The sequence below is a fragment of the Phyllobates terribilis genome, unplaced genomic scaffold (assembly GCF_046119375.1).
Source record: "Phyllobates terribilis strain yellow unplaced genomic scaffold, ASM4611937v1 Scaffold_1__5_contigs__length_1240528914, whole genome shotgun sequence".
Taxonomy (NCBI): domain Eukaryota; kingdom Metazoa; phylum Chordata; class Amphibia; order Anura; family Dendrobatidae; genus Phyllobates; species Phyllobates terribilis.
Window position 1 is genome coordinate 490,520,472 of NW_027362761.1, and position 24,032 is coordinate 490,544,503.

Consider the following 24,032-nt stretch of genomic DNA (forward strand, 5'->3'; position numbering starts at 1 on the left):
GCGTTTTTTTAACATGCATTTTTATCTTGTTTTTGAGTCTACGGTTAGTTTTTTATACTTCCTATTTATTTATTGACATATGTAGGTGCGGATTACACGAGTTTTTGATGTGTTTCTGCCTCTGAAATGCAATAAAAGCACATGTGCGTTTTTTACCTAAAGAATTTCTATAAGTCTATGGGGAAACTCCACACAGAAAACGCAGCGTACCCGCAAGAGAACTAGACATGCTGCGGATTTAAAAGTAGCACAGCAGGCAGGAGATTTCTATAAATCCCATCCACTTTGGGGGAACTGCAAGACGCTGTGTTTGACGCAGCTAAGATGCACAGCATCAAACGCGCACCAAAAGCTCATGGAGGGAAGGTAGGGTAAGAGTCAGCAGAATGACACTGATGTTGCAACCTTCCACCATTTGTTTAGGGATGGCAGTGATGTCCATCCAGGTAAGGGAAAAGTTCCAGGCGTTTCCTAGAAAGAGGCATTTTTTGCAAACTTTACATTTTGTTACCCAGTTAACAAATATATTTACACTACAGATCTATTTGTTATGCTAAAAATAAGCTGCTGCCACCAAAGGAAAATAATGCATCTGTTTATGATATAACAGGTTTCTTTTTCTTATCAGATACTATAAGATTGGACTGTGCAGCTGGTTAATGACTGATTGAATGACCCGAGATCCCTCCATGCCCAGAGCTGACATGAGACTACACTGCAGCCCATTCTCGTGCCTCTTCCTACAGTAACGGTTTCCTCGTCAGATCGGAGCGAACCAATGACTGCTGCTGACATCACATCTCCCCAGCATATGGCCTGATGCTCTCATTAACCCTCTGCATTCCAGGGATAACTATCCTTGTTCGCACACTATCTTTTCATGTAAGTGCAGCAGCTTAATTTTATGGATTTGAAATTTTCGGAGGCGGAGAGTGAATCAATTTTTTGGAGTGAACACTGTGCTGGCTTAAAGGATATGGACACTTTTCTTTTTTTAACTTATATGCATTTATTTTGCGCTAAAATGATTTTTTGCAGTAAGGTTTAAAAAATTGCCACTGTTTGGCTTTTACAGGCTGTTTTCCTGCACATTATCGGCTGCAGAATGAGTTAATTGAGAATCCATCAGTGAACTTATTCTGATTTTTTTATCTGCCTTTTTCTGAGCTCCTGTAGTTGATTTATTTTCAGCTGTATTATTTATTTATTTATTTTTCAACTTTGATGTGCTCTGTAGTTATAAAATAATTTATTCTGCAGCCAACAAACAGACAGTGCATCACATCAGTAAAGAAGCAGCTTCAAAAAAAGCAGGTTCTGCTGCATTTTTATTGTCTCTTGTGCATGCTGGTACAGTTTAGTGCCCCCCCCCCCCTCCAAAAAAAAGATGATGCAACTTCCTTAGGTTTTTTAACCAAAAACGCAGCAAGACCCGATTGCTTTCTCTGGGTGAAAAAACGCTGAAAGAAGTGACATGCTGCAGTTTGCAAAAACCCAACAGTTTTCCAAATCAGTCAAGAAAAAAACAATGTGTGCATGAGATTTCTGAAATCTCATAGCTTTTGCTGGTACTGTGAAAAGCAGCTTAAAATTTGCATTAAAAAAAGTAGCAAAAATGCAACGTGTGAACAAAGCCTAAAGAACGCAAACGGTGCTACATTTTTAATGAAACACAATTGCAAAAATTAATTTAAGCTCAGTATACATGCATTTGAGTAAACAAAAATGACCTTAAACGGTAAAATGTAAAAGTCTTGATCGAAGAGACCCTCTAAGAATATTAGGAATGATGTAGAGACATACCATGACTATAAACAATCAGTGATTTAGCAATAAATATAACCCCCTTTTGTTCAGAAAGAAGTTCTGCAGCAGCCAATGTTTGCATCACCCAGTAAATGGCAGACACACAGTTCCTCTCTTGTATTATTTAATACAAAACCCAGGATACTGCTGAATATCTTCGAAGAGAAAACTAGGAACTTCTTGAAAGTGAGTCAGAAATGGATATAAAGCTCCCTTTTCCTTTTATCAGAGTTGATCTGTAAATATAAGCTTAATGAGGAGCACTAAGGGTCAAGATTATGGGAGAAGATGCTTGGATTTTTTTTTGTCTGACATCAGCTTCTATATGTTTTGCTGTCAGGTTACCCGACATACTCACATGCGGCTGCCACCCAACTGCTGTCTACTGTTGAGACCTCACATCTACTCTCTTGAACTTCTTCACTAGAGCTGGTGTGTACCGATTCACAGGACCTAGTCCAGTGGCCACGTCAATGATCTGTGGCTGCTGGATGGAAGTCCTGAGAACATCATATTACCTGATGGCATCCCTGCCTCCTCTTTTGAGTAGCCAGGCCGGCTAATGAAAAGAAGAACTGCGAATGTCGGGACGTAGGAGGTGGTTGTTAGGCTCTCATCCAGCAGCCACAGATTAAAGATGTGGCCACTGGACTGGGTCCTGTGAATCGATTTGCACCAACTCTATTCACTAGTCTTTCATGACACTTTAGTAGCACACTACATAAGAAGGGGGTCCTAACTGGGTGTGTGTGGTTTGGTTGCTGCTGTGGACACCTTCAGGTTCAGCTCGGCCACGATTTGTGCAGCGGCGGACCCCTTTAAACCCACGATGAGGACATCAGACCAGTTTGTAAAAATAAAGTCCTTTTTACTGAAAATAAAACTCATGTACAGAGGGTAGCAGAATATAAGCTTGCTGTTTTCTTTTGCACAAGCCAGAGGCACATTCTTATTGGCTTTTAATGGCGGCACAATACTTGTGGTGAATGTTACAGATGAACAACAGGATAAAGTGGGTAGCTCCATCTTCCTGGTAAAGGGCCACACAGGTCAATTTGTTTCACTGTGACCACTGCACCCTAATTGCACTTCCTCGGAACAACGTAAGGAAGCTCCACCAGCTACCATTTTACTAAACATGCCCCCAGTCTAACTGACTTACTTCACAGCAGATTTCAGGTCTGGCTAGCGCTAACAACGTTCCTGAAAATCTCTTGCTGTAGATGCCCTGAACTTGCCTCCTGAAGGAAAAACAGTGCTGCCACTGAAGATCTCTTGCTGAAACTTGCTCCCCTTTTCTGGTCTGTTCTCTCACACACATCCAATGATGATAATCTTCCTTTCAGGGTGTCCTTTCTTGTCTCTTGCTCACTAACTCTCAGGAACTAACACACAGGTCCCTATTGCACCTCCCCAAGTATGGGCCAGCACTACAGTTAACCCTGTCACCCCTGACTAACAGAAACTGCAGCCTCCAGGAGGATAACACAATAATTACAGTACATTTTCACACATTTAAAACAGAAGGGGTCTTCAGAGAGGTGTTACGCTATCTTCTCCAATTTCACATATGGAAATAGTTTTTATTAATATACTATGTTAAGAATGATAGAAATATATTTCCATCTGGAACTGCCCAAGTTGGATGCCTTAGAAAACACTCTCTTATTCCACTTAGGACTTAAAAGTTTATATGATTTCTTTAAGAAAAAAATTCACAAAAGGTTGTACTCTCAGAAGTATCTAGTTTAGAACCCAACTTATGTGTCATCATACCTCGAAAAATGTGTATCCCCTACTTTTGGGAAAATAGTATTTTGATCCTCAGTTTTGATCCTCTAGGCCCAAGAATTCTTCTCACTGACGTGGTCAAGGGGAGTCTCAAACGTGAAGTCACAGGATGGCCCAGCAGCTTCAATCATCCCTCTTGAAACAGGGCATCATCAGGGAGCAGCACTGCGGTCACTTACCACAGCTTTCTCACTGCCATTCCCTGATGATGTCCTGTATAAGGGAGGAAGGTGAAGTGACCGTAGCTTGTGATGTGGCATTCACCCTGCGTCTATCACCACTCCCTGCATACGTCTCATTTCAGGAAACAGACAACGGTGTCATAAACAGGCAGGGGTGGATTAAGAGTAGCAAGGGCCCCGGGCAGTTTAGAAGGCGTGGCCCCCCCCACACACATACACCTGATGTATCATGTGACGTGTCACATGATCCCCTGTGATAGATCATGTGATAGTTCACGTGAAATTAATTTTGCACAATATTAATATATTATAATCATTTTTTTACTTTAATTGTATGACTTAATATTGAGCACAATTAAGTATGCTGACATCGCTTATATACAGTATGAGACCCTACACACAATATGAGCTGCCACATAATCCTCCTATACACAGCAGGAGGCCGCACGTAGCCATCTATACACTGCAGGAGGCTGCACGTAGCCATCTATACACTGCGGGAGGCCGCACGTAGCCATCTATACACAGCATGGGGCCACACATAGCCATCTATACACAGCGGGAGGAGGCTGCACGGCGCCCCCCAGATTCAGCGGGAGGAGGCCGCACGGCGCCCCCCAGATACAGCGGGAGGAGGCCGCACGGCGCCCCCCAGATACAGCGGGAGGAGGCTGCACGGCGCCCCCCAGATGCGGGAGGAGGCAGCACGGCGCCCCCCAGATACAGAGGGAGGAGGCAGTGACGCACACACACACACACACAAACATATACAGACATATACAGTACATACACACATAAACACATTTGAAACACAAAAATAACACCATGATATCTGCCTACACACACTCACACACACTGTGACATGCACGCACACATCACTCACCATCCCCTGGCTCAGCTCCAGACGTCATCCAGCTTCTCTCCGGTGCAGGAGTGCAGGGCGCACACTGTGTAACGTCACACTAGCAGACACGGCCGCGCACAGGGCGTGACGCAGCCGGGCCAGCACAAGCACACAGGGAAGTTAACAGGTGCAGTGCTGGCCCAGCCAGAGAAGAAGCAGCGGCCCTGCGCCGCTGCTGGGGGAGCGGTCCGGGGGCCCCCCCTGCCTCTGTCTGCCGGTGTCTGCCATATTGGCGCCGCCACACATATTATAATGAGGGCAATCTGGCCAAGGGCGGGGAGGTAGCCCAGATTGCGCTCATTATAATCCGCCTATTTAAACAGGAACTGTGGCGGCGGGGACAGAAGTGTGGTGGCTGCTACTGAAGTTGCGTTCACTTCTCCATCACCCTCCCTGAAACAGGGCATCATCAGGAAAACGTCAGGGACAAAGCTGTGGTAAGCGACTGCTGTGCCCCCCCCTCCCCTGATGATGACCTGTTTCATGGAGAGGAATGAAAGAAGCTGTGGAAAAGGGACTGCACGGCCATCCTCCTGTGGCGTCACATTTGAGACTCCCCTAAAATGAAACGTGACCTGTATTACGGAGAAAAATTGACAGATATAGTGAATAGCTGCATAGGGAGAATGCTAGGGAATTTTATAACACAGTAAATTCCAAAAGTGGTGAGTGCTCAAATATAGATATTTATACAGTGCAATATACACTGTGTTCCAAATTATTATGCAAATAATATTTTCTCAGATTTTCCCAAATTACCTATATGAATTGCAGTCATTGTAATTTTCCAGTCAAATAACTATTAGAGTACAACTGAAAGGTTTTTGTACAAACTGCCTATGATAACAGTATATTTTTAAAAAAATAAAAAACTCAAACTGCACTCAAAATGCATGTTCCAAATTATTATGCACAGCAGAGTTTTCAACCTTTTCATTTTAATAAAGAACAAAAAAATGGTCATTTTTGAAATTATAAGCATTAGCAGGTTATTACAAACTGAAATCAAACAGTTTTCAACTCAAAACTTTATTCTAGGTGATGTTACATTTGCACATAGGACCGCTTGTTCGAAAGGAGCTTCTGAACTCTCTCGTCCATTGAATTTGTCAGGTTTTGGATGGTTTCTGCTTCAATTGTTTTGCATGAGGACAGAATACCCTCCCAGAGCTGTTGCTTAGATGTGAACTGCCTCCCGCCATCATAGACACTCCTTTTGATGATGCTCCAGAGGTTCTCAATGGGGTTGAGGTCAGGGGAGCATGGGGGTCACACCATAAGTTTGTCCCCTTTTATGCCCATAGCAGCCAGAGATGCAGATGTGTTATGTGCAGCATGAGATGGGGCATTATCATGCATGAAAATGATCTTGCTGCGGAATGCACGGTTCTTCTTCTTGAACCATGGAAGGAAGTGCTGTTTGAGAAACTCAACTTACATTATGGAGTTCATCTTTACCCCTTCAGGGATCCTAAAAGGGCCGACAATCTCTCTCCCCATGATTCCAGCCCAAAACATTACTCCACCTCCTCCTTGTTAGCGCCGTAGCCGAGTTTGCATGGGGTGTCCATCAACCAGCCATCCTCCACTCCATCTATCTGGACCATAGAGATCATTTCATGCATCCTTTTATGGTGTGGCCCCCATGCTCCCCTGACCTCAACCCCATTGAGAACCTCTGGAGCATCATCAAAAGGAGTGTCTATGATGGCGGGAGGCAGTTCACATCTAAGCAACAGCTCTGGGAGGGTATTCTGTCCTCATGCAAAACAATTGAAGCAGAAACCATCCAAAACCTGACAAATTCAATGGACGAGAGAGTTCAGAAGCTCCTTTCGAACAAGCGGTCCTATGTGCAAATGTAACATCACCTAGAATAAAGTTTTGAGTTGAAAACTGTTTGATTTCAGTTTGTAATAACCTGCTAATGCTTATAATTTCAAAAATGACCATTTTTTTGTTCTTTATTAAAATGAAAAGGTTGGAAACTCTGCTGTGCATAATAATTTGGAACGTGCATTTTGAGTGCAGTTTGAGTTTTTATTTTTTTAAAAATATACTGTTATCATAGACAGTTTGTACAAAAACCTTTCAACTGTACTCTAATAGTTATTTGACTGGAAAATTACAATGACTGCAATTCATATAGGTAATTTGGGAAAATCTGAGAAAATATTATTTGCATAATAATTTGGAACACAGTGTAGGCATTGGACAGCCCCTTTCAATCAGCAATAAATATACTCCATAATATAAGGTATGGGTTTGCTGGAAGCCTACACTGGTGCAACTGCAGCAACTGAAAGGGATCCACTGGTATTACAAACTACAAAAATCTTTTTCTAGTGGACTCTGGCGCCCTCTAGTAATGGAGTGTGGTATATGAATGATACAACATTTAGTGTAAGGAAAAGGGACTGCTGATATAAGATAAGGACCCTGTAAAGCCCTACAGGAATTGGGGAAGAGAGGAATTTGAATATTAATGTTGTACTTGCAAAAGTTGTATATAATGGCCAGGCCTAACTCTTCAATAGTGTGATGGGTGCAGTTTCCTATGTGTTTACAAGGAAACATACAGTGTCTGAATAAGGCTATGTGGCCATGATGCAGAAATGCTCCGGATTTTTTCCTGAGCGTTTCTGCATCTCCCTGGCAGAAAAAACGCATGCGGATTGTACATGTGGATTGTACATGCAGATTGTACATGCGGATTGTACATGCGTTTTCCTGCCAGGGACATGCGGATGTGAAGCGTTCTTCACTTGCATTTCCACATGCGGGTTGACAAGCGCTTTCCAAGTGATTTTAGCATCACTTGGAAAGTGCTTGACAACTTAGTCACACTATATAAATCCATGCAAACGGCATGGATTTATATAGTGTGACCCCAAAGAATGACAAAAAATAAATCTATACTTACCTTCCGATGGCCCCCGGAGTCTTGCTTCGCTCTCTCCTGGCTTGCCGGCAGCTCGCGGTACACTACACTGAAGTACCTGCCGTCACATGACTATGACATCAGCGCAGGTCCTTCAGTTTACCGCGATCTGCTGGCAAGTGAAGACAAGGAGACCGTGGGCCATCAGAAGGTAAATATAATATTTATTTTTTATTTTATTCTTGTACCCGGGTCCGGAGGAGAGTCTCCTGTCCTCCACATCCGGGTACCATCCGCACATTGAAACGCATGTGACTCGCCCCCTGGGCCGTGGGGCACTCGGAGCCGGGCAATAGGGAGACGATTGGGGTAGTAGTGGCGACCCGGTTCCGTGGCTCAGGGTGGTCAGACCATTGGTAGTCTGCCATGCGCTGTTGGTTATGTCCGACTACGCCACCCGTGGATTGCGGTCAGTGCGAACCGCCGCTGCGAGGCAGACCGCTGGGGGTGATGATGTATGCAGCTGGGGTAGTGTGACTCCCCACGGGAACAGTGCGGCCCCAGGGCAGTATAGTAGAAGATGGTGGTGATGGTGTAGGGCGTCCCAGCGCCGTTAGTGCTGGAGGAGCAAGGAGCACACAGACAACAGGTTGAAGTCCAGGGTCTTTACTAGAACAGGTGAACTGACCCACAAACAGGCCCGGCTAGGAGGGGGGGGGCCTGGACGTCTGAGAGCAAATGGGAAATTGGCCCTGGTCAGGGTGAGGGTGTAGGCCTACCGTGCTCTCTGCGCTCCTTCTGGCTATTTCCTCCTTATAGGGTAACAGCCCACGTTCCCGAGCTCACCGTGTCTTCTCGCCCGTATGGCCTGCAACTTGGGTCCCTTTCTATTCCCGGCCTGGTACGGCTTTGCTGGTCCCTTCTGGTGTGGCGGAACCTCCGGGCTTCTTAGGCCAAGGAACATACAGTCCCCTGCGGACTGGTTATCTGCTGTAGGATGTGGAGTCCTCACAGCCTCAGACGCCAAAGTCTGGTAAATTGGGTTCTTTGTCTGCCAGGACAGGCGCACTTCACCTATTGTCCCTGGCTTGTGGCTCTCCTACTGCCACACGTCCTCTTAGGGTGCAATACAACTGTCCCTCACTGCTCTGGGACACCTCTCAATCCAGAGACAGCTCGTCCAGTTCTCTCTAACCCTGCCCCCAGTTCCAGCTTTTATAGGGGCAGCCTGCTCCCCCTACTGGCCTGAGACAGGAGGTATTGCATGCTAATGTTCCCCTGACCAGAGAACCTCCCCCTTGCTCTCAGACACAGCTTTATTATATTTGTGGCATCCAGGCCAGGGTGACACATTCCCCCCTAGTAAAATTTAGTACTCCGGGACTAAACAATAAACAAAGACAATATGCATGACCATAAAACATTATCAGGAAAGTGACGCACAGATTGAGTTCTTAAGGTCACAGTGTGGTCTGTGAAAGGGTGTCCATATCACCAACACAACGGGGAGCCTTAACCAGGTGGGGGTCTGTCCTACCCCAAGTCCTTCACAGTCTTAGTTCATTCCTTGGTCAGGCTCCGAACGCAGTCCATACAAAGTCCCGGTTATTAAAAGTCCATAACCTTTGAGTCCGTACGGTAACTGTAAGAAACTGAAACACAGAATTACCAATCTTGCATGTAACTTTGCAAACATTTCAACACTTGGCAACAGGGTTATTTACAATTTTAGTGCACCCTATATTCTCCAGCGAGCGGGTATCTGCCCCTTTGTGCTCCTGGTTGACCTGCGTAACCCACTGTCTGGTGGTGGACCGACCTGGCTTTCCCCACTAGCGTTAGGGGTAGAGCTACCAGCTTGGTGTACAGGTAGGGCAGGCAGCTGTCTACGGGTCCTTTGGCTCACCGCAGGCATGGCAGGCTCACTGTCAGCAGAGGGTTGACTCTCCTGGGTTGCTGGTACAGGCTTTTCTGCCTCTGGAACTGCTTGCTCTTCTTCACCTTCCGGCTCTGGTGTAGGTTGTTGCTGAGCCGGTTGCAGGAAATGCAGGACGGGTACCACTATGGCATCGTTTATTCGAGTCCAGGACTGAGGAAACTCTCCGAGAACGGTGCTGATCATTTCTTCCTTGTCCTCTGCGGGTTCAAGGTCACTTTGATCCTCTTCTGCACTACGGAGTTGCTCGGGGCACCTTTTTAGGTAGTCTCTGGAGACGGTACTAGTGGTTTCTCCTCCATCCTTGGTGATCACGCACACCTTCGAGTTGTCGTGATCAGACTGCAGTACGGTGTAGGGTTCCCTTTCCCACTGGTCGTCCAACTTATGTAGCCTTCTCTTTCGCTTCAGGACCTGCTCACCAGGTTCTAGGGGACCAGCAGGGGCATGTTGGTTGAAGAGTCTTTCTTGCCTTTCTCTCACCTGGGCCAGGCTCTTCTCCACACTCTCCTGTACCTTCTTGTACGGCAGTCGCCTCTCCGTATCCCAGTCCGCATCCGGGGAGGTGACCTCAGGTGTTAGGACTCCCATCTCCAGATCTACGGGCAGCTTACCTGGTCTGGCTCGCATCAGGTAAGCCGGGGTGCAGTTTGTAGCATTCACCGGGATATGGTTGTATAAGTCTATCAGGTCCGGCAGTTTTTCTGGCCACAGGCTGCGTTCCTCCAGGGGCAACGTCTTCAGGAGATCAATGACTATATTGTTCATTTTCTCACACATCCCGTTGGTTTGTGGGTGGTAAGGCGTTGTCCGAATCTTCTTACAGCCATAGAGGTTGAAGAACTCTTGGAAGATTTCGGCCTCGAACGCTGGACCCTGGTCTGTCAGAACTTGTTCTGGATACTCGTGTGGGCGGCAGAAATATTGCTGGAAGGCTCTGGCCGCCGTTTGAGCTGTCAAGTCTTTTACCGGGACCACCACTAGAAAACGGGAATAGTGGTCCACGATTGTCAGGGCGTAGATGTATCCCGACCGGCATGGAGCCAATTTGACGTGATCCAGAGCTACCAGCTCAAGAGGCTGCTGGGTGACGATGGGCTTCAAGGGTGCCTTCTGGCTGGTGCGGTCTTTTCTCCTTAAGTTACAAGGGCCACAGTCCCTGCACCACTTCTCTACAGCCCCTCTCATGCCGACCCAAAAGAACCGTCCTCTTAGCAGGAACTCCAGTTTCTTCCAACCGAAGTGCCCCGCTCTGTCATGGTAAGCCCCCAGGACCATAGCTGCATCCCACCTTGGGACCACGACTTGCCAGGTCAGCTCGTGTGTCCGGTGGTTGACAAGTCGTCTGCACAGCTTGCCTTCATAGAGGAACAGCTTACTCTTCTCTTTCCATAGCTGCTTGGCTTCCTCTGGAGCATCCGGACCTAAGCGGGCGTCTTCCTGGGTCAGCAGATCTTTCACCAGGCGGATTGCAGGGTCACTATCTTGGGTCTCGGCCCAGCTGTGGTGAGGTAGGGGATTGATCATAACGGTTGTTAAATCCTCCTCCTTCACACGGTGGAGTATTGAGCGGCTCCATACCGGTGAAACGCGACCAGTTCTACCTCCTCCAGCTCTTCTGGGTCTTCGTCCCCTTCAGGTAAGTGAGGCATTCTCGAAAGAGCATCAGCGTTGGCATTGGTTTTGCCTGCCCGGTACTTGATCACGAAGTCATAATTGGAGAGACCGGCCATCCACCGCTGTTCCAGGGCACCAAGTCTTGCACTGTCTAGGTGTGTTAACGGGTTGTTATCCGTATACACAGTGAACTGTGCGGAGGCCAGGTAATGCTTGAAGCGTTCCGTTACGGCCCACACCACCGCCAAGAATTCTAGCTTGAAGGAGCTGTAATTCTCCGGGTTCCTCTCGGTGGGCCTCAGCTTCCGGCTGGCGTACGCGATCACCCTTTCTCTGCCCTGTTGGTTTTGTGACAGTACGGCTCCCAGTCCCACATTACTGGCGTCTGTGTGGAGAATAAAAGGCTGGCCATAATCAGGGTAGGCCAGGATCTCATCCCCTGTGAGGGCCATCTTCAACTGGCGGAAGGACTCCTCTTCCGGTTTATCCCACTTGAAGGGTGGCTTTTGGCTTCTGGACTTAGACTGTCCTATCAGGAGGTCCTGCATAGGAGCTGCCATCTTAGTGAACCCGGGGATGAACCTTCGGTAGTAGCCTACCAACCCGAGGAATTGCCTCACTTTCTTGATGTTCGAAGGGCTTGGCCAGCTCTTGATTGCCGTGACCTTGTCAGGGTCGAGGGCTACTCCTTCCGCACTTACCACGTGCCCTAGGTACTTGACCTTCGGTTTCAACAGGTGACACTTTGATGGTTTCACCTTCAGGCCATAGCCTGCCAGGGCTTCAAACACCTCGGCCAGGTGCTTTAGATGGTCCTCGTAAGTCTTCGAACAGACGATCACGTCGTCCAGGTAAAGGAGGACCGTCTCGAAGATTCGGTGCCCTAGACAGCATTCCATCAGCCTCTGGAACGTCCCTGGTGCGTTGCAGAGCCCGAAGGGCATACAGTTGAACTCGCTCAGTCCCATCGGGGTGGTGAAGGCGGTCTTCTCCTTGTCAGCCTCTGCCACAGGAACCTGCCAGTACCCGCTAGTAAGGTCCAAAGTAGAAAAGAAGTTAGCTGATTTTAGTGCGGCTAAAGACTCCTCTATTCTAGGCAGCGGATATGCGTCTTTGTGGGTGATACGGTTGATTTGTCTATAGTCCACGCACATTCTCATGGTGCCGTCTTTCTTTTTTACCAGAACCAGGGGGGCTGCCCAGGGGCTACAGCTATCTCTAATGACCCCAGCTTCTTTCATTTCCCGCAGCATACCCTTGGCGTTCTGATAATGTGCAGGGGGTACAGGCCTGGGTCTCTCTTTTATTGGTGGGTGGCTCCCTGTGGGGATGTGGTGTTCTATCCCTTTTACTCTGCCGAAGTCCAGCGGGTGCTTACTAAAGACTCTCTCGTACTCCTGTACCACCCAGTAGACTCCTTGTTTTTGGTGCAGGGGAGTGGAGTCAGCACCCACATGGAGTTTCTGGCACCAGTCCTCCTTTTGTTTCTGGGAGCCATTACCCTCCGCCTGTGGAGATGGAGGCAAGGGTTCCACGGCCGTGATAGCTTTGTGTTCGACGACAAACAGTTTGGCGAGTGTAGCGTACCTGGGTAAGTGTACTTCCCTCTCCCCAATGTTGAGGATGCGGACGGGCACCCTCCCATGACGGACATCAACCACCCCCCGGGCTGTCAAAATGGTGGGCCTGCTGTCTGAGTACATGGGTTCTACCATGGCTTGGTAGTCTCTACCTCTCAACCCGATTGCAGTCCGACACCAGATCATCATTTCACTTTTGGGAGGCATGGAAATGGGGAATGGGTCACTCAGTCTTACACTACCGATCTCACCACCAGACAGTTCTACCTGCTGCCGTCTCATCAGGGCTTTTATCTCCTTGTTGAGGACTCTCTGTTGGCTGGAACTAGCATTCACCGCCACCTGTTGTAGAATTACAATTACCTCTGAAAGACAATTTTCAATCACGTTAGTACAAACAGTTATTTTAGGGTGACTTTCACGACGGTCAATGTCCACAATAATCACTCCCTGTGCCGGCAGTTCAACTTTACCAATCTTAATGGTCATCTCTTTGAACCCCATCTGCGGCACGGGCAAGCCATTACTGGCGATGATGCTCAAGTCACTGTCTGGATACCGTGTTATATCAGCATCAGTCCAATACTGCTTAAAAAGTACATAAGGGATAGTGGTTACTTGCAACCCGGTATCCAGCAAGGCGCTCATGGGGATACCGTCCAGCACCACGGGTAAAACCGGGCGCCCCCTAACGTACTTATTACACCAATTGTAAGGGCCTGGTGATCTTATGCCTGGGGGTTGGCCCTCTGCCCCAGGTTGGACCCGTTTAAATTACAGTACCTGGAAGTGTGTCCGGGCTGGTTGCATCGACGGCAAATGGGCTGTCCATCCTCTGCGTAGCGGTCTGTAGGCCTCCCTCGGAACGACGGGGTCCTCCTCTGTCGACGCCACTGGACATCCTCCGGACTTGAAGCCAACTCGATGGGTCTTGACGGGTCCACTTGTAACGCCTGGACGGTCCTGGTCAATGCCGCGACGCTCCTGGTCAGCTCCTGGACTTGGTGGTGCAGATCTTTCGACGGGGCTTGGTTCAGGGCCTGTGCATCGGCCCCCACAGAGTCCATAGAGGAGGGCGCTGCCTCCTGGTTCTAGGTGAGAGCAGGGCGCTGGGGGTTTATAGCGCCACTTGTTGCGGGTTCACGGAGCACCCTTATGGCCCTGTCCTTGAATTGGGCAAAGGTCAGATCAGGGTTCTGAAAGAACATGAGGCACAGCTGGGTCCTGTGGGCGCTAGACAGCAGACCTTCTATGAACTGTTCTGTTAGTAGCTTATCCGTATCCTGCACGCTGCCAGGGTCAGCTTGTTTGATGGCTCTCAAGGCTTCCTGCCAATTTAGGGCATAGTCTCTGATGCTGTCCTGTGTCCGCTGCTTACATCCATAGAACCTCATTTTAATTTCAGCGGAGGTACGTGTGTCAAAGGTACCCCGTAGCCGGGCCAGAATACCCTTCACAGTTCTTTTCTCCTCAGCGGGCCATGACTTTACCTCCCGCTGGGCTGCGCCAGTTAACTGCCCTGTCAGTATGCTAATCTTCTGTTCCTCTGTCAGGGGGTAAACTTGAAATAAACTGTACAACCTTTCCTTATAGTCAGTTAGGGCATGGGGCTCCCCTGAATACTTAGGCAGCCAGGCCGCTCCAGGGATGTAAGGCAGGGAAAATGGCATCACCGCTGCTGCAGCTGCACTGGTGGTAGTGGGCGCCTCTTTGTCCGACATCTTCCTCCCCCCTAGTTAAGCGTGGCCTACCTTCCGACGATCCTCTTCTGTAGGCCGCGGCTCCGCTGATGCTGCTCCGGACGAGGACCTTGCGTCGCGTCCTGGTGACATCAGCGTCGCTCTCTCTCCCTTCCAGGACCTTGCGCAGCGTCGGTGCGTGGGGCGGAGCTTCGAGTCTCGCGCGGTTTGGACGTCCACGCCCCTCTTCTTCCCACACGGCGTCCAGAAGATGGCGTCCGATGGCGGGAAAACGGCTGAAGATGGTGGGAACCGACAGAAGATGGCGGGGGACGGCTGAAAATGGCGGGAAAAGGCTCCGGACGGCGGGAAACCTCCTCCTCAGGTACGTGTACAGTCTTTTTCAGGCATGCAATACCCGTTTGTGGTGGGTTTGTTACTATCCTGCCGACTACGCCAAAGCTGACTCGCCCCCTGGGCCGTGGGGCACTCGGAGCCGGGCAATAGGGAGACGATGGGGGTAGTAGTGTCGACCCGGTTCCGTGGCTCAGGGCGGTCAGACCATTGGTAGTCTGCCATGCGCTGTTGGTTATGTCCGACTACGCCACCCGTGGATTGCGGTCAGTGCGAACCGCCGCTGCGAGGCAGACCGCTGGGGCTGATGGTGTATGCAGCTGGGGTAGTGTGACTCCCCACGGGAAGAGTGCGGCCCCAGGGCAGTATAGTAGAAGATGGGGGTGATGGTGTAGGGCGTCCCAGCGCCGTTAGGCTGGAGGAGCAAGGAGCACACAGACAACAGGTTGAAGTCCAGGGTCTTTACTAGAACAGGTGAACTGACCCACAAACAGGCCCGGCTAGGAGGGGGGGGCCTGGACGTCTGAGAGCAAACGGGAAATTGGCCCTGGTCAGGGTGAGGGTGTAGGCCTACCGTGCTCTCTTCGCTCCTTCTGGCTATTTCCTCCTTATAGGGTAACAGCCCACGTTCCCGAGCTCACCGTGTCTTCTCGCCCGTTTGGCCTGCAACTTGGGTCCCTTTCTATTCCCGGCCTGGTACGGCTTTGCTGGTCCCTTCTGGTGTGGCGGAACCTCCGGGCTTCTTAGGCCAAGGAACATACAGTCCCCTGCGGACTGGTTATCTGCTGTAGGACGTGGAGTCCTCACAGCCTCAGACGCCAAGGTCTGGAAAATTGGGTTCTTTGTCTGCCAGGACAGGCGCACTTCACCTCTTGTCCCTGGCTTGTGGCTCTCCTACTGCCACACGTCCTCTTAGGGTGCAATACAACTGTCCCTCACTGCTCTGGGACACCTCTCAAACCAGACACAGCTCGTCCAGTTCTCTCTAACCCTGCCCCCAGTTCCAGCTTTTATAGGGGCAGCCTGCTCCCCCTACTGGCCTGAGACAGGAGGTATTGCATGCTAATGTTCCCCTGACCAGAGAACCTCCCCCTTGCTCTCAGACACAGCTTTATTATATTTGTGGCATGTACAGATCCAGTGATGCGTAATCCATGCGTTCTAATGCAAGTCAATGGCGGTGAAAACGCAGCGCTTGCGCAAAATAATTGGTAGTGCTGTGTTTTTTTCCGCAATGATAATCCCCAGCGGAAATTTCCGCAGCATGTGCACAGCACATGCGGATTATCATTGGGGAACATGGCAGGCCTGCTACCATGTGTTTTTTAAGCGTTTCTGCAGCATTTTTGCCGAGCGGAAACGCTTAAAAAACGCATCGTGGGCACACAGCCTAACTTTTTTTTTTTTCTCCTAAGCACAGTACCTGCCGCCTGTCGGCATCTTGTGGGGTATTGCAGATCAGGCCTATTCCCATGAACAGAGCTGAAAATTCCAAGTACAGGTACAGTCCATGGACAGGTGTGGCCCTACTTTTACAAGGAAGCATGTTTTCCTAACGCTGCACAACCCTTCAACATAACATGGAGAGCATATCCATAGATTCAAAGGCAAATTATATATTTTGGAAATACGAATTAACTCCTTCACCCTACATGCACCTCGGGCCTTAAAAGGGTTGTCCAGGTTTATCACAAAAGTCTGCAGTCACTCAGGAGTCTCCGGTGCCAGCAGCGAGACCGATCAGTCATGTGACTGCTCGTATGTGGCATGCAGACTCTCGGCCACATTCCGACTAAACGTGTGCGGCCTCGCTCAATTCACTTATATTTTGAAAACCTGGACAACCCATTTAAATAGGCTGACTGGTAAAAAAAAAAGCGTATACCTGATATCGTATTGGTCATGGGGGTCCAACCCGCACCAATCGGCAAAACAGTGAACCTTCATCCCCGTTAAAATGGAGCGGCAGTGAACAGGCTTGACCGCTGCTCCACTCATTCCCAATATGGCTGTCGAGCACTGCTTCAGCTTTCTCTGGCAAACCCATAGGGCAGAAATGGAGCGGTGGTCTGGCATCTGACCTACCTCTTCATTTTGTAACAGGGATAAAAGTGCCCCGTCGGGTATGAAAATTATTTGTTCTAACAACTTTTGCAGGTCCCAGCGGAGGGACATCCACCGATCAGCAAGTTATCACCTAAGCTGTGGCTGGGTGATAACTTACTTTAATAATAATATAATAATAATTTTTATTTATATAGCGCCAACATATTCCGCAGCACTTTACAATTAAGTAGGGACATGTACAGACAATAAAAACAATACAATGTATCACATTTCAACAGTTACAGGAGGAGTGAGGGCCCACCTCACAAGCTTACAATCTATATGGAAATAGGCGGACACAATAGGTAGAACACGGTCATCAGCCAATATCTGTCTGAGGGCAGTTACCGAGTGCTATTGGGTGCATGGAGGATGTGGAGACAGATGAATATGCAGGGGCAGATTAAGATTAACATTTAGGAGGGAACAGGAGAGAGTTGGGTTAGTGAGTTGAGGTGGTAGGCTTGTCTAAACAGATGTGTTTTTAAAGCACGTTTGAAGACATGGGGGCTCGATATTAGTCGGATCGTTTGGGGCGGTGCATTCCAGATAACTGGCGCTGCACGAGAGAAGTCTTGGAGGCGGAGGTGTGAAGTTCGGATTAAGGAGGATGTTAGTCTTAGATCAGTTGCAGAACGGAGGGCACTGGAGGGGTAATAGACAGAAATGAGGGATGAGATGTAGGGCGGTTCAGAACTGTGGAGAGCTTTGTGGGTGAGAGAGATGTTTGTATTGTATTCTGTGGTGAATGGGTAACCAGTAGTGTTGAGCGAGCACTAAAATTCTCGGGTGCTTGAAGCTCGGGCCGAGCTCGCCGTGATACTCGGGTGCTCGACCCGAGCAACGAGCCCAATGTTAGTCTATGGGAGACTGGAGCATTTTTGCGGTGGCACCCCCGGCAGTCTTTTAAAAGCCTAACAAGTGCCCAAAACGATAGTGACAGTGCTCAAATGACATGGGGACAGCATGGGGATCGCCCCAGGAAGCATTTCTGACCCCCAGGTCACTGCTGTCAACAACGTGGTCAGAGGTATTAAGCCACTTTTACGGGCTCACAATAAAACGTTCAAAAGCGAAAGTGAAACTTTTTTCCTGTGAAATATGTTAAGGAACATCCTTTCCAGGGAAAAGACTTGTGTTTAAGTTAAAATAAATGACCAAAAACAAAAATACTCCTCCACACCTTCGACTATGTTCACAAGTAGCATTTTTTATGCGTTTTTGCACTTTTGTATTGCTTTCAACTATGACAAATGCATTCACCGGGAAATGTCATTTTAACATTTTACAACCTTATCTGGCCATGTGCTGTGTGACACATGCATAAAGTGCTGAAAAGACATGGGAACAGCATGGGGAAGACCCCTGGAAGCATCTCTGACTCCCAGGTCACTGTCTAAAAGTGTGCCCATCATAAGTGATCCTTGCCGCATCAGAAGATGCAGACTTGCAACTATCCCCATGCAAGTTCTAGTCCCAGGGCAGTGTTCAATTGTACCTCCCCCATTCCTTGCAATACAAGCGCAAGTATGCAGCCTGCCACCCACTCACAGGCTGTAATAATATACTGCTTGCTTGAACTTGAAATTGGGCTTTTTAGGCATGTGGAGGCGGAATCTGGCCACCACGTCATGGCTGTGTTGGCGGCGTGGAATCCATACTCAGTCCCCAGCCGCCCGGCAGCCGGGTGTCCATACTCGGTCCCCAGCCGCCCCGCGGCCGGGTGTCCACACACGGTCCCCAGCCGCCTGGGGGCAGCCGGGTGTCCATAAACGGTCCCCAGCCGCCCCTATTTCTCCTTGGAACATCCCCCCACACACTTTTCTTAGCCCGGCCTGCTTTAGGCAGCATTGGACGAGCCAACCAGAGAACCAGACTCCTCCGGTGGGCCCTGACTTCTCCATCGGTGGAGTTGAGAGTGCCAAGGTGAGGAGCATGATGATGATGACAGAAGTTAGCATCTGCTATGTTTTCTTTTAATGCAAGTGTAAGTGTGCAGCCTGCCACCCACCCACCCCCAGACTGCAATTCCATACTGCTAGCTTGCACTTGAAATGGGGCCTTTTAGTTTGGAGGAGGCCGAAGCTGGCCACTACCTCATGGCTGCTTCGGCAGCGAGGTATCCATACTCAGTCCCCAGCCGCCCCTATTTGTCCTGGTGTGCCTTATACATAAGATTAAGCGCGTATACCAAAGCATTACCTGTGCCCTCCCCAGTGCATTTAATGGGAAGGAGAGCCTATTCCGCTGTAGTGTGTGCATGCCAAACCCCTGTTCATGGTACATGCGAAGATGCCTCCCACCTTGCACCTGTCGTTGCAGACTTGCAACTATCCCCATTCAAGTCCTTGTCCCAGGGCAGTGTTCAATTGTACCTCTCCCATTCCTTGCAATGCAAGCGCAAGTATGCAGCCTGCCACCCACCCACCCCCAGGCTGCATTACCATACTGCTTGCTTGCTTGCACTTTAAATTGGGCCTTTTAGGCATGTGGAGGCGGAATCTGGCCACCACGCCATGGCTGTGTCGGCGGCCTGGTATCCATACTCAGTCCCCAGCCGCCTGGTGGCCGGGTTTCCCCGCTTGCTCCCCAGCCTCCAGGGGGTGGCCGGGTGTCCATACTCGGTCCCCAGCCACCCCTATTTGTCCCGGTAACCTTTCCCACACTTTTCTTAGCCTGGCCTGCTTTAGGGCAGCATTGGCCGAGCCCACCGGACTATCAGACTCCTCCGGTGGGCCCTGGCTTCTCCATCAGTTGAGTTGAGAGTGCCAAGGTGAGGAGCATGATGAGGATGATAGAAGTTAGCATCTGCTTTGTTTTGTTGTAATGCAAGAGCATGTATGTAGTAGCGGCTAGGCCTGAGGTGGTCAGCGTTTTGGCGCATATCCTACCTCCTCCGAGGATTGCTGGATGTTTTCCTGCTACTATCCAAGTTCTATGACTCCTGTTAAAACAAAGCTTCAGGTGATAAATGATGGATGAGGTAGTGGCAAAGGAGAAAGAGCAGGAGGAACAGGGACCATTCACATCAATATCAGGCCAGTCAACCAGATATGTCTTGTAGGATATGTTTCTGTGACAAAAGGAGCGGTTCGGCTACACAGTTATAGGGCATACAGTGAGTGCAATGCCTACCAAAAATTTCGAGGCACTCCAATGCCCCTTGGAAATGACATGGAGGTCAGAGGGCGTTAACTAAACCTTTTTTTCCATTTATAGCAACTGGGTCTCCTGTGCACTGTTGGCCTAAGCAGTGAATGGAAGGCTTTCCAAAAATTATGAGGAACCGCAATGCCCCTTACAAGAGCCATGTGTGGCACCCCAGGGGTCTGGTCACCACAGTAATAGAGATATTACGTCGGAGAGCAAGTGGGAGGTTTCCTGGTCAGGATCCCTTAAACATGCAACATCCTCCTGCCCCAGTCCTGGGAGGGGAGAATTCTGCCCTTATAAACTGGATCTGGGGCGGGGTTGAGTGAGTCAGAGAACAGAGAACAGTCAGAGTCAGAGTGAGAGCAAGGGAAAGTAACAGCAAGGAGCTCTGTAGGAGCTAGGAGCTAAGGACCAGGGGCTGGAAGCTGAGCAGAGCTCGCCCTGGCAGAAGACAATAGGAACCGGACACAGGAGTCCGAGGCTGTGAGGACTTATATATCCAGCAGCAGAAACCAGCCGGCAGGGGATTTCAGGTCCTCTGGCCATAGAAGCCCGGAGGCTCAGTCACAAGCAAGGGACCAGCACCGCCGTCGTGGAGCGGAGGCTAACAGAAGGCCCCAAGTCACCAGCCATACGGGTGAGCACTACACGGTACACTCAGGGACGTGGGCTACTTCTACCCGCTTACAGCAAGGTAGCCAGGAAGAGTTCAGACAGACGGGGAGGCCTACAACTAGACCAGGCCAGGGGAACTCCTGCTTGCTCACAGACTGACCAGGCCTCTTATGCTAGCCAGTACTCCCGGGAGGGTCTACCTTATAATCATCACTAAAGACCCTGAACTGCACTGCAAAGACTCTGAGTCGTTCCTGCAAGCTCGTGCACCATCGCCCCCATCATCCACACTCACTGCCCTGAGGCTATACTCCTCCAGTGGGGAGTTATCCCATTCTCTGCGGCGCACACAACACCAGCCTCAGCGGTCTGCCTCGCAGCGGTGGTACTCCCTGACCGCAATCCACGGGTGGCGCAGTCGGACAATTAACCTCAAAACCTAAGAAAGACTGCCACTGGTTTGACCAGCCTAAGCCACGGGACCGGGTCACCGCCACGGAGACTACAGACCCCAGAGACCCGGTACTGGGTATCCCACACACGTGTACACACGGCCCAGGGGGCGCGTCACATGCAGTACAGCATATTACAAACATAAGTCCCATTATTGGGGAGTTGGTCTCCCATAGTATTTGCTTATGCCTTGCAAGCAAAAGCTGCCAAAAATTAGGACGGAGCAACTTGCAATGCCCCTTACAAGAGCCATGCAGTACAGCATATTACAAACATAAGTCCCATTATTGGGGAGTGGGTGTCCCATAGTATTTGTTTATGCCTTGCAAGCAAAAGCTGCCAAAAATTAGGACGGAGCAACTTGCAATGCCCCTTACAAGAGCCATGCAGTACAGCATATTACAAACATAAGTCCCATTATTGGGGAGTGGGTGTCCCCAGGGGCGGACACAGACTGTAGTGGGCCCCTGTGCAAGAAATTTTGGGGGGCCCCCCCTGCCCTTCATAAGGCAACAAAGTTATGTAAACATAACCCCCCATGTGCATCTCTCACCCCCCCATGTGCAGCTCTCATCCCACCCATGTGCAGCTCTCACCCCCCGTGCATCTCTCATCCCCCCCATGTGCATCTCTCATCCCCCCATGTGCATCTCTCATCCCCCCCATGTGCATCTCTCATCCCCCCCATGTGCATCTCTCACCCCCCCATGTGCATCTCTCACCCCCCCATGTGCATCTCTCACCCCCCCATGTGCATCTCTCACCCCCCCATGTGCATCTCTCACCCCCCCATGTGCATCTCTCACCCCCCTCATGTGCATCTCTCATCCCCCTCATGTGCATCTCTCATCCCCCCGTGCATCTCTCATCCCCCCCACTCATAGTTAATTAATTGTATTTAAAAAAAATAAAACTTGTTATACTTACCCCCATGCAATCCCTGCAGAATCCTGGCGCTCGTCCACGTCGCTGCCACCAGGTTCTCCTGACGTTCGGCCATGTGACGGCGCCACATACATAGCCATCAGCTTTTGTTTTGGCCAAAAGATTTTTAAAGCCGCCACCACGATAAGGTAGACTCTTCTGGGCGGGCCCTACTCTAACCTATTATAATTTTCTTAAAATATCCAATACTCTTTTTAGATATATTTTTATTTAGTTTTCTTTAAGGGAATGTGTCATATACATTTTTTTTTTAAATGACCAATAATACCACATACAGGGAATACCGCCACACCATGACCAGACCACATATTACCACAACATAGTGACCGAATAATACCACACAGAAGGGAGAAAAACTGCCACACCATGACCAGACCACATATTACCACTACATTACTAATATTACCACCACATTACTAATATTACCATAAGTGTCATTATACACGGGAGCTCTATACATGGTATGTATAACGTAAGTGTCCAGGTAATCTAGTGATCACCAGTGAAATTATACACAGGAGCTCTGTATATAGTGTCAGTGTACAGGTAATACAGTGATCACCAGTGACATTATACACAGGAGCTCTGTATATAGTGAACAGGTAATACAGTGATCATCAGTGACATTATACACAGGAGCTCTGTATATAGTGTCAGTGTACAGGTAACACAGGGATCACCAGTGACATTATACACAGGAGCTCTGTATATAGTGTCAGTGTACAGGTAATACAGTGATCACCAGTGAAATTATACACAGGAGCTCTGTATATAGTGTCAGTGTACAGGTAATACAGTGATCATCAGTGACATTATACACAGGAGCTCTGTATATAGTGTCAGTGTACAGGTAATACAGTGATCACCAGTGACATTATACACAGTGTACATGTAATAGACTGACTCACCGGTGACGTCTCTAGGTGAAGTCCTTCATCTTCGCTTTTCTCCTTCATCCAGCACAGACCGCCATCACGTCTTCCAGCCAGGACTCGTCTCTGCATAAAATAACACAGTTATCTAGAGCACATTCCCCAACTTCTACATTACGCAGCTGAATACAGACGTGCATCCACCATCAATATATGGTTAGTTATTATGCAACCTACCATTCCAAATATAAATTGTAATCCACCACTGTGCCCCCATTAACTGTAAATAGGCACTTAATATATAATTTAATTAGAACCTCTACTCTTTCCGCCAATTTGTTACCAGTCACACTCCTGCATCCGCAACGCCCCCTACTCTATACTTCCTGCTCCCCGCATTCAATATTTACATGCACCCCCTGCCCCAATTCATTATATCATGTCCGTGCTCTCCCCACCCCATCATCATTTATCATTTACTCTCCCCCACCCCACATTCGTTATGTGCAGCTCATTATCCCCCTACTCCCAATTCCCCCATGTGCAGCTCTCAAACCCCCCCATGTGCAGCTCTCATTCCCCCCATGTGCACATCTCTCACCCCCTCCCCCACATGTGCCCCTCTCTCATCCCCCTCCCCCACATGTGCCCCTCTCTCATCCCCCTCCACCACATGTGCACCTCTCTCATCCCCCTCCACCACATGTGCACCTCTCTCATCCCCCCCCCCACATGTGCACCTCTCTCACCCCCCCCCCACATGTGCACCTCTCTCACCCCCCCCCCCACATGTGCATCTCCCATCTCCCCCCCCCACACATGTGCATCTCCCATCTCCCCCCCACACATGTGCATCTCCCATCTCCCCCCCCACACATGTGCATCTCCCATCTCCCCCCCCACACATGTGCATCTCCCATCTCCCCCCCCACACATGTGCATCTCCCATCTCCCCCCACACACATGTGCATCTCCCATCTCCCCCCCCCACACATGTGCATCTCCCATCTCCCCCCCACACACATGTGCATCTCCCATCTCCCCCCCACACACATGTGCATCTCCCATCTCCCCCCCACACACATGTGCATCTCCCATCTCCCATCTCCCCCCCCACACATGTGCATCTCCCATCTCCCCCCCACACACATGTGCATC